The sequence below is a fragment of the Dendrobates tinctorius genome, unplaced genomic scaffold (genome assembly GCF_039654945.1).
Source record: "Dendrobates tinctorius isolate UK_male_01 unplaced genomic scaffold, ASM3965494v1 ptg000208l, whole genome shotgun sequence".
NCBI classification, from domain to species: domain Eukaryota; kingdom Metazoa; phylum Chordata; class Amphibia; order Anura; family Dendrobatidae; genus Dendrobates; species Dendrobates tinctorius.
The window spans coordinates 8,885,185-8,901,372 of record NW_027361875.1 but is presented as its reverse complement, the minus strand read 5'-3'; the positions used below and the strand labels follow the sequence as shown (position 1 = coordinate 8,901,372).

Sequence of the window (16,188 nt, the reverse complement as noted above, 5' to 3'; positions counted from 1 at the left end):
GTCAGTTCAACACCAGTGGTTAGTACCAGACAACCAGTGAGTTCCACAACCACACCAGTATTATGCAGGTCTACCCGTACTACACAAGGTATACCGCCCATCAGATATCGTATATAGATAAATAAATGTAAATGTTGAAATTGTATATATATATATATGTAACTGTTTTCAAGTTTTGTGCCTACAGGTAACCTGTAAGAGTTTCCTTTGAATTTTCCAGTTTGTTTTATGGACATTGTACCACAGGACTTGTGTGATCAAAAACTTTATTTGTATATAATTCACCATTTGCCCAGGAATGGACCATGGACATTGATGCTTGGACTTATCATCATAGGACCATTTTTGAAGCATTTGGTTTTTGGAACTTTTTCATTTTTTTAAAATCTTGCACAATTATTATTGCTTAACTGTTTATATGTTTTCATGTTTTGTTCAGCCCAGGAGTGCTGACTTGCACTAGGGGGGAATGTGGTGCCCCCAGGAGTATGGCCGCCACAGTGACTTTGCCTTCCTCCAGGGAGGGTGATGACATGCGTGGAAGCAGTGAAGGGTCTCTCTCGCAGTCAACCTATACATGCAACACAGTTCCACTCCAGGCCAGCAGGGGGGACTCTGAACCAGAATTGAGGGGAGGAGTGCTCTCTGAGGGCCAAGAGGGAGGAGTGGTCAGTTAGTGTGAGGAGGGACACGTGTGCAGACGTGGGGAGAGGCGCGGAGATTGAGCGGAGAGGAAAGGCTCATCTCCAATGAGAGCGCATGAACTGGAGCCTGGTCTCCACGGTTGTATGGATACTAACGGTCCTGCAACAGACACCAGAGGAGTAGGAGGCTGTACATGCCCTACTCCCATCTAAGACTTGAGGGCGCAACAGCAGCTTGGATAGTGAGCCGGGACTCAGGAGAGAGGAGTCCCCGAGATAAGCTACAGCTGTCTGCCATGCAAGTGAGGTTCTTGAGAACATCTGTCAGGAGGAACTCCAGTGTAACTCAGTACTAGGAGTACTTCATTCGAATAAGCGCTAGGAAGGAGACTGCACAGCCCATCTGCCGAAAGAGCATCCCCGAACTGCTTCCAGGCTAGCCTGCTCCATTACCATCTGTAATCAGGACCCTGGACTGCGTTTATCAAGTAAAGGTACAGAAGTTGCACCCCGCTGTGTCTTGTCTGCTTCCTACCTTTCTGGCACCGCTACATCCCCGTGCCAACCATATCTACACTGCCCTGGGACTATAGCTTCACCTGTGGGGAGCTTTTACATCTTTGCTGCACCATACCATCAGATCTGCATGTAGCGTAGGCTTAGGCGTAGGCTTAACACCTCCCTTGCCGAGCACCACAGGTGGCGTCACGAACTATTCATCTAACTACATTCCACCATTCACATCTTCCTATTACTTGGGCGCCCAGGGCCACGGTCCGGGTCACCGCTGCTGTGACACATACCACTGATACCAGCCCGGTACCGAGTACCCCACAGCCCTGGGAGGGTGACCCAAATTGGCGTCACGAACAGGATTACGGAGCCCTGTACCACCCGGGTCCTGTGTGCCATAGACTGTGTTTGTGTAAAAGACTGTGTGTGAAATTGGCGCCAATTGCCGCCATGGCAAGCGCGGGAAGAAAAAGGGACAAGCCTTCGAGGGTGGAGCCTGCCACAGAGCGTGAAGAAGTGAAGTGCTGCACGGGAAGAGAGGACAGTGCGTGAGAAGGGGAGGAGCTGAGGCCTACAGCCCGGAGCATTGGGCCTGCGAAGCTGCCGCAGGTGAGCTCACACAACCCCCGGCCCTGGCTAACGTTAACTAGGGGGAGGAAGAGAATGTCTGTGCCGAGCAACAATGCAGCGACGGATGCCGTCGCCAACCCCGCAGCGCCGCAAGGAGGAGCGCCCGCCGCGGCGGTCCGCATAATGCCGCTGTCTATGCCCTATATACCGGGAGCAGCCTGGTTACTGCAGTACTCGGGTGAGTCACATACCGTGAGAGAATTTAAAGAGAGACTGTGCAGTTTGTTTAAAGTATACCCTCTGTCTGAAAGCCAGAAAGTGAATATCCTGATTGGACAGCTAACAGGTGCAGCACAGAGAGAGGTGAAAGCCTGGCAGGACACTGATAAAGAGACTGTTGCAAAGGTCCTGGCCAAGCTGAGAAGCACTTTTGGCACACGCACTGCAGCTGAAACCAAGATGAAGTTCTTTGCCTGTAAACAGAAGGCGCAGGACAGTATAAGGGACTATGCTCTCAACCTGCAGGAGGTGCTGCGAGCAGTTAAGCAAGTTGATCCTGACAGTGTGAAGGAGGAAGATAAACTGTTTTTGGAGCAGTTCATTGAAGGACTCCTATCCAGTACCCACAGAGGACAGTTGCGCATTATAACCCTGCAAAACCCTGACCTGGACTTTGCTGATTTTAAGGACATGGCTATTCGGGTACTGCAGGAATCCACTGACAGCCGTCCAGCGCCCCCTAGGCACCCAGCGATCACCTACCAACAGGAAGCAACATCTTTCCCTTCCATCCCTGTGGAGGCTGATGCACAGACTCTGGATAAAGATCCAACTGAAGAGCTGCGTCTTCAGGTCCAGGAGTTGACCAAAGGGATGGCTGCACTTACTAAAACCATGCAGTCCCTGCAGGTGTCCTCCAAAGAAAAGATCCAGCTTGCTTCCAGTCCAGAGGATGTCCCATGGCTCCGGAGGAGGAGAGCCCCGCCACTTCGAGGAAGGAACAACGATCGCTATGACCAGGACGGGCGTCCCATCTGTCATCGCTGCTACAAGGCAGGTCATCTTGCAAGATTCTGTCCTTTAAACGAGCAACCCCTGGGGCAGAGGGCCAACCCCCAGGAATAGGATCCCAAGGCCCAAGGAACTGGAGAGCCAAGTATGCTGGAGGGAGACCAATCCTTCCAGTCGTGATTGACGGTATCCCCATGAACGCTCTGCTGGACACTGGCTCGCAGGTGACCACTATGCTGTATATTCTTTACAAGAGGTATTGGGCTGATTCTGAACTTACCCGTGGCCCAACTGATGAACTGACAGTAGTTGCCAGTAATGGTCAGTCTTTGCCGCAGATTGGATGTAAAGAGATTACTGTTAAAGTAGGTCGGGTAGAGCTAAAATCTCAAGGTCTGATAGTTGTGGATATTGATTGACGTGAATGTAATCCCATGATGACTCTTGGTACAAATGTAATTGAAAACTGTCTTTCCGAGGTTATTGTCTTGTTGCAACAGGTGGCTGAGACTGCTGGTTCCAGTGAACAACGAGTCCTGCAGAAGGAGATCAGAGCCCTGATGCAAAGACAACAGGTAGAACTCTCTGGCGGAGAGATTGGCAGCGTCAGAGTGAGTGATGCTTTCCCCATTGCAATACCCCCCAGATGTGAAATGTTGGTTTGGTGTCGGGCAGCCATAGGTCTCAGAGGGAAAGATTACCAGGCATTGGTAGAGCCAGTATACTCTGAAACCTGGCCCACTGTCCTGATAGCCAGATGGGTGGTTGATGTATGTAAAGGGAGAGTACCTTTTGAATTGTGGGAAAGAGGAGGCCACAATACCTCGGTACGCCACAGTTGCTAAGCTGCTCACTGTTAATAACAACTCTTTGCAGGCAGCAGAGCCCTTGGTCTCATCCGACCAGGTGGAGGACAATGGCTCTGTGAAGCAGCCAGAGGAGTGGTGCCAGCAACTGCAAGTGGGAACTGACTCTACGCCCTCACACCAGAAAAATGGGGTTACAGAGTGACACAGGAGTATGAGCAGGTATTCAGCGAACACCCACTGGATTTTGGGCAGGCAAAAGGGGTTCAACATCATATCCCCACTGGAGACCATCCACCCATAAAGGAGAGGTACAGACCTATACCCCCAACACAATACCAATGTGCTAAGAGTATGTTGTGAGAGATGAAGGAAGCAGGGGTTATCAGAGACAGTTGTAGCCCATGGACAGCTCCCATAGTTTTTGTAAAGAAAAAAGATGGTACCATGAGAATGTGTGTTGATTACAGGAAAATTAACAGCATTACACATAAAGACGCCTACCCATTACCTTGAACTGAGGAATCATTAGCTGCACTTAAAACTGCTAACTACTTTTCCACCTTAGATCTCACTAGTGGGTATTAGCAGGTTCCTGTGGCAGAGGCAGACAAGGAGAAAACAGCATTTACCACTCCAATGGGTCTCTGTGAGTTCAACTATATGCCATTCGGGCTCTGCACTGCTCCAGGAACATTTCAATGGCTGATGGAGTGCTGCCTGGGACACATGAACTTTGAGACGGTCGTGTTGTACCTGGATGATGTCATTGTCTTCTCCAAAACCTATGAGGATCATCTGGAACACCTGGCTGAAGTGTTTGAAGCTTTGTCCAATTTTGGCCTGAAGGTGAAGCCTTCCAAATGCCACCTCCTGAAGCCCAAGGTACAGTACCTTGGTCATGTGGTCAGTGCAGAAGGTGTTGCACCAGATCCTAACAAGGTCACAGTCATCCGGGACTGGCCAAAGCCCAGCAACCTTCATGAAGTACGCCAATTCCTTGGACTGGTAGGCTACTACCGAAGATTCATCAAGGACTTTACTGAAATAGCCACCCCTATGCAAAATCTTCTGGTGGGGCAGTCCAAGAAGACCAAACAGAAAAATTCCACCTTTGAATGGACTGAAGAGTTGGAGAGATCCTTCACTCGGCTGAAGATGGCTCTCACAGGTGACGAAGTTCTGGGCTACCCAGATTATGACAAACCCTTTGTGCTGTACACTGATGCCAGCAATGTGGGACTAGGAGCAGTGCTGTCGCAGGTACAGAATGGAAAAGAAAGAGTGATCTCCTACGCCAGCAGGAATCTGCGTCCCACTGAAAGGAACCTTGACAACTACAGTTCTTTCACGCTGGAGTTCCTTGCCATAGTCTGGTCTGTCACCGAAAGGTTCAAACATTACCTATCCTCTGCCAAGTTTGCTATCTTCACGGACAACAATCCGTTGACTCACCTGGAAATTGCAAAACTAGGTGCACTGGAGCAGCGATGGATGGCTTGGCTATCTAACTATGAATTCACCATCAAGTACCGAGCAGGGCACAAGAATGGCAATGCTGACGCGCTGTCCAGGATGCCTAATCTGCCTGATTGAGGAGAAGACCCTGAGGCTCTTGAAGAAATAGAGTTGCCTCCCTTCTACCAGCCACTAGTGGCCCAACGTGCCCAAGGAGTGAGAAACAGATGGTCTGGCTTGAAGGAGGTCACCCTGAATCCATTGCCCCATCATGATTGGGCAGAAATGCAAGATAGTGACGCTGCGGTCCGCCTGGCGAAGGAGCTACTGTCACAAGCTGACTCACGCCCAGAGTCAGATGCTCCTGAGGAAACCCAGCAGTTGTGGAAGGAGAGAGGCCAGCTGTTCATTTATGAAGTAAAGCTGTGTCGGAGGAGTATCAATGCCCGTACTCATGAGCTGGTTTGGCAGGTGATAGTCCCAAAGAGAGAGGCATCAATGGTCCTGGAAGCATACCACAATGGAGCTGGACACTTCGGATGGAAGAAGTTAGAAGCATTGCTATGGGAGAGGTTCTACTGGGCTGGTATGAGGAAAGCCATTGAGAGGTGGTGCCGAGAGTGTGGACAATGTAACCTGCGCAGAAAGGATCGAAACAGCCAGAGAGCTCCTCTACAGCCAATCATCACCAAACAGCCACTTGAGTGTGTGGTGTTGTGCGTTCATTTTCCCCTTCACCGTTGATGTCTGATGAACTCCCTCTGCTGGTGAAGAGAGGTAGTGAAATTGATTGGGATGGGAAAAACCTGTCGTCTGAACAGGCGGAGCGTGATTGGACACCCGGAATCACTGAGTGGATATAAGGCAGCTGATGCCCTGCAGGGTTGCTGGTGATCCTTTCTGCTCTGAGCTCTTGCAAACCAGTTCAGTACCTGTCTTCTGAAAGCTAAGTTTTTGCTCTCTTATTTTTCCATGAGATTGTGTCTGTTTACTTAGTGTTTGTGTTCTGCCTGCCCTTGTTGGTACAGGAGGAGCTCCATTTTTGTCTCTGGTCAAGTTGATCTTTTGCTCAGTCTTCAGAATATACCTGAGTGCTGATATTGTGATTTTGAAGTCTATTGACTTCAGGGCCTTTTTTCTATCAGACGTGTTGGACATTATTTTGGCAGAATTTTTGAGGATTGCAGCCAGCATCTTTTCTGTCCTTTCCTATTTAGTTAGTTGGGCCCCATCGTTTGCTCAACCTGTCTTTCTGTCTGTGTTTGTGTTTTCATCTGCTTTTCACCGACAATACATGTTGGGGGCTGTCTATTGCTTTGGGGTCTGCTCTGGGGCAGTTTAGATTTCCCCTTTCTTTCTTTAGGCTTATTTAGTTCTCCGGCTGTGAACGAGGGGTCTAGGGCACCGTAGGAACCCCCCACGGCTACTGTTAGTTGTGTGAATAGGATCAGGGGTCTGCAATCCGAATATTTTTTTTTTTTTGTGTGTGTATATTTTTTCCTCTATGTCTTTGAGGCCGTAGGGGGAAGTTTTTTCTTCTCAATGGAGACGAAGCAATTGTCTGATCGTGTGGAGCAGCTCGCTGCTGAAGTGCGGGGAATTTTCGCCTATCTTGCTCATTCACATGTTGCTGAACCAAAGATCCCTACTCCTGAAACTTTAAGAATAATTGTAAATTATTTTTTGCCTTGAAGCCTAACTCATCAGGGAGCTCCGCGCAGTAGGTTAAAATTGTCATCTCTGTGCTGTGTGGCGATCCTCAGGATTGGGCGTTTTCTTTGAAACCTGATGATCCTATTCTAGCTAATGTGAATGCATTTTTCAAGCCTTAGGGCTGTTGTATGATGAACCTAATGCTATTGATCAGGCTGAAAAGGCCCTGTTGGCATTGAGTCAGGGTCAGGATTCTGCAGAGTTGTACTGTCAAAAATTCCGAAAGTGGGCGGTCCTTACTACTTGGAATGATGGTGCCTTGGCAGCTCTCTTTCGGAAGGGTTTGTCAGAAACCGTAAAAGATACTATGGTGGGATTTCCTGTTCCCTCTGGTCTTGACGATTCTATGTCATTAGTCATTCAGGTTGATCGGCGTTTGCGCGAACACAAAACTGCACGAGAGGTGTTGCCACCTGTTGAACAAATGTCTGAACCTATGCAATGTGATAGAGTTTTGTCTAGGGCGCAACATCAGGAGTTCAGAAGGCGTAATAAGCTGTGTTTTTCCTGTGGAGATGCCTCGCATATTATTTCTGTCTGCCCTAAACGAGAGAAACGTTTTGCACACACATTTGCTGTGGGTGGTGTTCAACCTAAGTTTCTTCTGGCAATTACTCTGATCTGCTCCCTGTCCACATTTTCCGCTAAGGCTTTCGTGGATTCGGGAGCAGCTCTGAACCTGATGGACTTGGATTTTGCTAAACATTGTGGATTTCCTATGACACCTCTGCAGACGCCTATCCCTTTGAGGGGTATTGATGCTACTCCTTTGGCGAAGAATAAACCTCAGTTTTGGACCCAGGTGGTAATGCGGGTCGCCCCAGATCATCAAGAAAATTGCAGATTTTTGGTGTTGCATAATTTGCATGATACCATTGTTCTGGGGTTTCCCTGGTTGCAAATCCATAATCCAGTTTTGGATTGGAAATTTGTGTCTGTGGTGAGTTGGGGTTGTCGGTGTGCCCTTAGTGACATTCCTGTTTTCTCCACCTCTCCCCAGTCGCATGATGTTCCTGACTATTTGGCTGATTTTTATGATGTATTTAGTGAGAATGAGTCTGCATTTTTGCCTCCTCATAGGAGTTATGACTGTGCAATTGAGCTGAGCCCTGGGTGTAAGTTTCCCAAGGGTCGACTTTTCAATTTATCTGTACCCGAGCACGAGGCTATGCAATCCTATATTAAAGAGTCGTTGGAGAAGGGTCATATTAGACCATCCTCTTCATCCTTAGGTGCTGGGGTTTTTTTTGTGGCCAAGAAGGATGGTTCATTAAGGCCTTGTATTGACTATCGTTCCCTCAACAAAATTACTGTTAAATATCAGTATCCATTACCCCTGATTTCTGATCTGTTCTCTAGAGTTAAGGGTGCTTGCTGGTTTACCAAGCTTGACCTCAGGGGGGCGTATAATCTTATTCGCATTAAGCATGGGGATGAATGGAAGACGGCGTTTAATACTCCGGAGGGACATTTTGAGTGCCTGGTGATGCCTTTTGGGCTCACTAATGCCCCTTCTGTCTTCCAGTGCTTCATGAATGATATTTTCCGAGACTTTGTGGATAAATTTTTGATCATCTATCTGGATGATATTTTGATCTTTTCCAAGGATTGGGACTCTCATGTGGAATATGTTCGGACTGTGTTCCGGATTTTGAGGGAGAATTCCCTGTGTGTTAAGGGATCGAAATGCCTTTTTGGGGTACAGAGGATTTCATTTTTGGGATTTATTTTGTCTCCGTCAACTATTGAAATGGACCCGGCCAAGGTACAGGCCATTTATGATTGGGTTCAGCCCACTTCTTGGAAGGCCCTCCAGAAGTTTTTGGGTTTTGCTAATTTTTATCATAAATTTATAGCTAATTTCTCTGGTATTGCCAAACCATTGACTGATTTGACTAAGAAAGGTGCTGATGTGCTGAATTGGTCTCCGGAGGCTGTTTCTTCCTTTCAGGAGCTGAAGCGAAGGTTCACTTCTGCTCCGGTTGTGCGGCAACCTGATGTCTCACTCCCGTTTCAGGTAGAGGTGGACGCTTCTGAGATTGGTGAAGGAGCTGTTTTGTCCCAAAAAGATCCGGTAACATCTAAAATGAATCCCTGTGCTTTCTTTTTCCGAAAGTTCTCCCCATCTGAACGTAACTGTGATGTGGGGAATCGGGAACTGTTAGCCATGAAATGGGCATTTGAGGAGGAGACATTGGTTGGAGGGAGCTAAACATCAAGTCGTGGTCCTTACTGACCACAAGAATTTGATTTACCTGGAGTCGGACAAACGCTTGAATCGTAGACAGGCTAGGTGGGCCTTGTTTTTCACACGTTTTGATTTTGTGGTCTCTTTTCTTCCGGGCACTAAGAATGTCAAGGCAGACGCCCTCTCTAGGAGTTTCTTTGCTGATTCTCCTGTTGTGACCAAGCCTGCTACCATCTTAGGTGAGGGGGTAGTTCTTTCTGCCATCTCGCCCGATTTGAGACGTGCTCTGGAAGAGTTTCAAGAGGACAAACCTGAGCGTTGTCCCATTGGAAAATTGTATGTTCCTGACCAGTGGAGGAAGAGAGTGATGTCTGAAGTTCATTGCTCTGCATTGGCTGGTCATCGTGGTATTTTTGGTACTAGAGATTTGGTGAGTCGGTCTTTTTGGTGGCCCGCCTTGTCTCGTGATGTCAGGAGTTTTGTGCAGTCCTGTGGGACTTGCTCCCGGTCTAAACCTTGTTCTCGCTCTAGTGGATTGTTGATGCCTTTGCCGGTGCCCAGGAGGCCATGGATCCATATTTCAATGGATTTTATCTCTGATATGCCTGTCTCTCACAGAATGACTGTTATTTGGGTGATTTGTGATAGATTCTCTAAGATGGTCCATCTTGTACCACTCCCTAAGTTGCCATCTTCCTCAGAGTTGGTGCCCTTGTTTTTGCAACAGGTGGTTCGCTTGCATGGGATTCCTGAGAACATTGTATCTGACAGAGGAGTTCAGTTTGTTTCTAGATTTTGGAGGACTTTCTGTTCCAAGCTGGGAATTCAGTTGTCCTTCTCCTCTGCGTTTCACCCTCAGACCAATGGGCAGACGGAGAGAACAAACCAGACTTTGGAGTCGTATTTGAGATGTTTTATTTCTGCTGATCAGGATGGTTGGGTTTCATTTTTGCCCTTGGCCGAATTTGCTTTAAATAATAGAGCTAGTTCTGCCACTTTGATGTCACCTTTTTTTTGTAACTTTGGGTTTCATCCTCGATTCTCTTCAGGGCAGGTGGAGTCTTCTGCCTGCCCAGGTGTTGACACTGTGGTGGAGAGAATGCACCAGATCTGGGACCAAGTGGTGGATAGGTTGTCTCTCTCCCAGGAAAAGGCCCAACGGTTTCCCAACCGTCATAGGACCATTGGTCCCCAGTTTAAGGTGGGTGATATGGTTTGGTTGTCATCAAAGAATATCTCTATGAAGGTGGCTTCTCCAAAGTTTAAACCTAGATTTATTGGACCTTACAAGATTTTGGAGATTCTTAATCCTGTCTCTTTTCGATTGGCTCTTCCTGTTACATTTAAGATCCATAACGTGTTTCATAAGTCTCTGTTAAAGAGGTTTGTTGAGCCAGTAGTCCCTGTGGTGGCACCTCCTGACCCTGTATTGGTGGAAGGTAATGTGGAATATGAGGTTGAGAAGATACTGGATTCTCGCCTGGCTAGACGGAGACTTCAGTATCTGGTTAAATGGAAGGGTTATGGCCAGGAGGATAATTCTTGGGTCCCTGCATCCGATATTCATGCCGAAAGATTGGTTCGTGCTTTTCATCGGGCCCATCCTGATCGCCCTGGTGGCGTGGATGAGGGTTCAGTGACCCCTCCTCAAGGGGGAGGTACTGTTGTGAGTTCATTTTCCCCTTCACCGTTGATGTCTGATGAACTCCCTCTGCTGGTGAAGAGAGGTAGTGAAATTGATTGGGATGGGAAAAACCTGTCATCTGAACAGGCGGAGCGTGATTGGACACCCGGAATCACTGAGTGGATATAAGGCAGCAGATGCCCTGCAGGGTTGCTGGTGATCCTTTCTGCTCTGAGCTCTTGCAAACCAGTTCAGTACCTGTCTTCTGAAAGCTAAGTTTTTGCTCTCTTATTTTTCCATGAGATTGTGTCTGGTTACTTAGTGTTTGTGTTCTGCCTGCCCTTGTTGGTACAGGCTGAGCTCCATTTTTGTCTCTGGTCAAGTTGATCTTTTGCTCAGTCTTCAGAATATACCTGAGTGCTGATATAGTGATTTTGAAGTCTAGTGACATCAGGGCCTTTTTTCTATCAGACGTGTTGGACATTATTTTGGCAGAATTTTTGCGGATTGCAGCCAGCATCTTTTCTGTCCTTTCCTATTTAATTAGTTGGGCCCCATCGTTTGCTCAACCTGTCTGTCGTTTGTGTTTTCATCTGCTTTTCACCGACAATACATGTTGGGGGTTGTCTATTGCTTTGGGGTCTGCTCTGGGGCAGTTTAGATTTCCCCTTTCTTTCTTTAGGCTTATTTAGTTCTCCGGCTGTGAACAAGGGGTCTAGAGCACCGTAGAAACCCCCCACGACTACTGTTAGTTGTATGAATAGGATCAGGGGTCTGCAATCCGATAGCTACCAACCTCTCCAGTTTTCCGGACTTAGCTTGTATTTTTGTTTTTTCCTCCTTCGGTGACTCATTCATAACAGTGTGGCCCTGGACCATGTGAAGCTGGTTCCAAGCCGGTCAGGCTACATCTATGCTCTTACCATTGTGGACTACTACTCAAGATTCCTCGTATTTGTGCCTGTCAAAGATGAGACAGCCAGGACAGCAGCCAGAGCATTCCAACAGCACTTTTGTAGACCACATGGATATCCTGAAAGAGTGCTTACAGATCAAGATCCAGCTTTCGAGGCAGAAGTGTTCCAGGAATTCTGTAACTTGTATGGTTGTAAAAAGATCCGGACAATACCGTACCACCCACAGACCAATGGCATGTGTGAGAAGATGAACCAGGTATTGATTGACCTACTGAAGACTTTGCCCTTGGAGGAGAGAAATCTGTGGCCGGAGAAGTTGCCAGATCTGGTGGACCTCTACAACCATATTCCAGTGAATTCCACCAACTGTACCCCAGCCTACTTAATGAGAGCAAGACCTGGTAAACTGCCTATTGATTTGGACATGGGAGTCCTTACGCCTGAAGTAACGTCACCTGATGCTGACTGGGATACAGAAAGACAACAACAGTACAGAAGAGTTCAAGAATGCGTGGAAAAGAGTCTAGCTCAGGCAAGACAAAATCAGGAGAGGCTTTACAATCAAAATTCACCTGCCTTTCCATTGTCGCCGGGAGAACAAGTTCTCAAGAGGAAAAGAAGATTGCACAAATTGGATGATCAATGGGAAGCTGAACCTTATACCATTCTGCCCTCAAACTTTGATAATACCAAGGTATGCCTTATTAGCAAAGATGGAGGAGAAACCTCAGCAGCAATATCAAGAGATCACCTGAAACTATGTCCTGATCTGTTGAAGGAAAAAGTGGAAGAACCAGATAACATCCAACCCATAGAAGAAGAAGAGAAGGTCAGCACAATACTTGGAGAATTTCCTGCCAATTGGACTAAAGTAAATGATGCAATAGTGGTGCCCGTGTTGACATTTCCCCAACTGGCAGCACAGGAAAGCGTGACTCAAGAAAATCCTGAGGATCAGGAAAATCAGGCAGCAGATGCCACACCAGCAGTGGTGCCAGAGAACCCTCGCCCTGCTAGTGGTGAATCTGTCATACCCATGGTAAGACTAAGACTTCGCAGACAATCTAGTATCCCTGTGTTACGTAGAAACATCAGTATTGTAGTCAGTTCAACACCAGTGGTTAGTACCAGACAACCAGTGAGTTCCACAACCACACCAGTATTATGCAGGTCTACCCGTACTACACAAGGTATACCGCCCATCAGATATCGTATATAGATAAATAAATGTAAATGTTGAAATTGTATGTATATATACTGTATATGTAACTGTTTTCAAGTTTTGTGCCTACAGGTAACCTGTAAGAGTTTCCTGTGAATTTTCCAGTTTGTTTTATGGACATTGTACCACAGGACTTGTGTGATCAAAAACTTTATTTGTATATAATTCACCATTTGCCCAGGAATGGACCATGGACATTGATGCTTGGACTTATCATCATAGGACCATTTTTGAAGCATTTGGTTTTTGGAACTTTTTCATTTTTTTTAAATCTTGCACAATTATTATTGCTTAACTGTTTATATGTTTTCATGTTTTGTTCAGCCCAGGAGTGCTGACTTGCACTAGGGGGGAATGTGGTGCCCCCAGGAGTATGGCCGCCACAGTGACTTTGCCTTCCTCCAGGGAGGGTGATGACATGCGTGGAAGCAGTGAAGGGTCTCTCTCGCAGTCAACCTATACATGCAACACAGTTCCACTCCAGGCCAGCAGGGGGGACTCTGAACCAGAATTGAGGGGAGGAGTGCTCTCTGAGGGCCAAGAGGGAGGAGTGGTCAGTTAGTGTGAGGAGGGACACGTGTGCAGACGTGGGGAGAGGCGCGGAGATTGAGCGGAGAGGAAAGGCTCATCTCCAATGAGAGCGCATGAACTGGAGCCTGGTCTCCACGGTTGTATGGATACTAACGGTCCTGCAACAGACACCAGAGGAGTAGGAGGCTGTACATGCCCTACTCCCATCTAAGACTTGAGGGCGCAACAGCAGCTTGGATAGTGAGCCGGGACTCAGGAGAGAGGAGTCCCCGAGATAAGCTACAGCTGTCTGCCGTGCAAGTGAGGTTCTTGAGAACATCTGTCAGGAGGAACTCCAGTGTAACTCAGTACTAGGAGTACTTCATTCGAATAAGCGCTAGGAAGGAGACTGCACAGCCCATCTGCCGAGAGAGCATCCCCGAACTGCTTCCAGGCTAGCCTGCTCCGTTACCATCTGTAATCAGGACCCTGGACTGCATTTATCAAGTAAAGGTACAGAAGTTGCACCCCGCTGTGTCTTGTCTGCTTCCTACCTTTCTGGCACCCGTGCCAACCACATCTACACTGCCCTGGGACTATAGCTTCACCTGTGGGGAGCTTTTACATCTTTGCTGCACCATACCATCAGTCCCAGCGGATCTGCATGTAGTGTCGGCTTAACACCTCCTTTGCCAAGCACCACAGGTGGCGTCACAAACTATTCATCTAACTACATTCCACCATTCACATCTTCCTATTACTTGGGCGCCCAGGGCCATGGTCCGGGTCACCGCTGCTGTGACACATCCCACTGATACCGACCCGGTACAGAGTACCCCACAGCCCTGGGAGGGTGACCCAATGGCCCCATGTACATATGTCACTTACCTGTGGAAGGGATGGCACTAAGATCCACTATGGGGGAAAGGAAGTCAGTAATGACTATTGGCAGCATGAATTAGCAGCTGACTTCTTGTTTAGAGTAAGGCCGGGGTCACACTTGCGAGTGCGATGCGAGAAACTCGCGCAAGTCTCTCGCATCAATAACCGGCACTGCCACCGGTGGTTCAGCTGCATAGAGATACATGCAGCCACACACTCCGGCCCTGAGTGTCAGCGGCAGTGCCAGGTATTGATGCGAGAGACTCGCTCAAGCAGGCCACAGATTGCTAATCTGCCGAGCCGGGCAGATGCCCGGTGGGCTGGCGGCTCTGTAATACAAAGTGGGCTGCCGGCCCTTTAAAACATCTTACTAGAGGCCCTGTGTGTGCACACTCTCTCTCTTGCACGTGCTGACAAGAGCCGCTGTGGCACTTGTCAGGACGTGCTCGCAGTGGCGGCCCCGTCAGTGTGTGCAAGCTGGAGAGTGAGCGTACACAGGGCCTTCAGTCACAAGTTTGAAAGGGCCATCGCAGCGCGCATAGGGCTCTTCAGTCTAATGCTGGCCAGTACCAGCATCAGAGCAGATTTTTTTTTTGCTTTCTGTGCTACTCACCCCAGCCAGTGATCCGCTCCTCTGCACGGCCGACGATGTATATATATTTGTGTATGCATACTTCCCAACTGTTCCGGATCTGGCGAGACTGTCACAATTTTGACCACCTCCACCCGCTGTCCCATTGCACTGAGCCACTATGCCCCCCCATGCACCGACCCCATCCTCATCCTCCCAGAAAGACCCACCGGCCACCGCAGCCCCTCGCTAATAAATCCCAGCAATGACGTCGCTAGGCTGCTCTGTGAGCACAGGACCTGTGATGAGGTCACAGGAGGGGAGGAGTCAGGGGTCACATGATCAGGGGCCTCGATCAGACGAGATCTATTTAACAATGCTGTGTGTGCATGAGGTGTATGGAGCGGAGCCGTGTGTGTAGGAGATCCATGGAACGGAGCCATGTGTGTACGAGGTGTATGGAGCAGAGCCGTGTGTGTACGGAGTGGAGCCGCGCATGTACGAGGTGTACGGAGAGGAGCCGCATGTGTACAGGGTGTACAGAGCAGAGCCAAGTGTGTACGGGGTGTACGGAGTGGAGCCATGTGTGCGGGGTGTATGAAACAGAGCCCTGTGTGTGCGAAGTGTACGGAGCTGAGCCATGTGTGTACGGAGCGGAGCAGAGCTGTGTGTGTACGGGGTGTACGGAGGGGAACCGCGTGTCTCTTTCTTTCTCTCTCTCTTTGTTCTTTCTCTCTCTAATCTTTCTTTTTTCTTTCTCTCTCTCTGTTCTTTCTTTCCTCTCTTTCTCTCTCTCTCTTCTTTCTTTCTCTCTGGTCTTTCTTTCCTCTCTTTCTCTCTCTCTTCTTTCTTAATCTCTGTTCTTTCTTTCTTTCCCCTCTTCCTTTCTCTCTCTCTGTTCTTTCTTTCTCTCTGTTCTTTCTCTCTCTCTCTGTTCTTTCTTTCTCTCTCTCTGTTATTTATTTCTCTCTCCCTCTGTTCTTTCTTTCCCCTCTTTCTTTATTTCTCTCTGTGTTCCTTCTTTCTTTCTCTCTCTGTTTGTTTCTTTCTTTCTCTCCATCTTTGTTATTTCTTTCTTTCTCTTTATCTCTCTATTCTTTCTTTCTTTAACCTTTCTTTCTCTCTGTTCTTTCTTTCCCTTCTTTCTCTCTCTCTTCTTTCTTTCTCTCTGTTCTTTCTTTCTTTCCCCTCTTCCTTTCTCTTGCTCTGTTCTTTCTTTCTCTCTGTTCTTTCTCTCTCTGTTCTTTCTTTCTCTCTCTCTGTTCTTTCTTTCTCTCTCCCTCTGTTCTTTCTTTCCCCTCTTTCTTTATTTCTCTCTGTGTTCCTTCTTTCTTTCTCTCTCTGTTTCTTTCTTTCTCTCCATCTTTGTTATTTCTTTCTCTCTCTGTTTCTTTCTTTCTCTTTATCTCTCTATTCTTTCTTTCTTTAACCTTTCTTTCTCTCTGTTCTTTCTTTCCCTTCTTTCTTTATCTCTCCCTCTCTGTTCTTTCTTTCTTTCCCCCTTTCCTTTTTCTCTCTCTCTCTCTCTCTCTCTGTTCTTTTTTCTGTCCCCCTTCTTT

At 47.8% G+C, this 16,188-nt stretch overlaps 1 long non-coding RNA gene across 1 annotated transcript in view; it reads right to left on the bottom strand.

The window, feature by feature from the left end:
* Window positions 1–14,830, bottom strand: part of LOC141058003 (uncharacterized) — a 79,310-nt gene extending 64,480 nt beyond the window's left edge. The window contains exon 1 of the long non-coding RNA XR_012222070.1: window positions 14,672–14,830. This is a non-coding gene — a long non-coding RNA (uncharacterized lncRNA). The remainder of the gene's footprint in view (window positions 1–14,671) is intronic.
* Window positions 14,831–16,188: the final 1,358 nt, after the last annotated feature.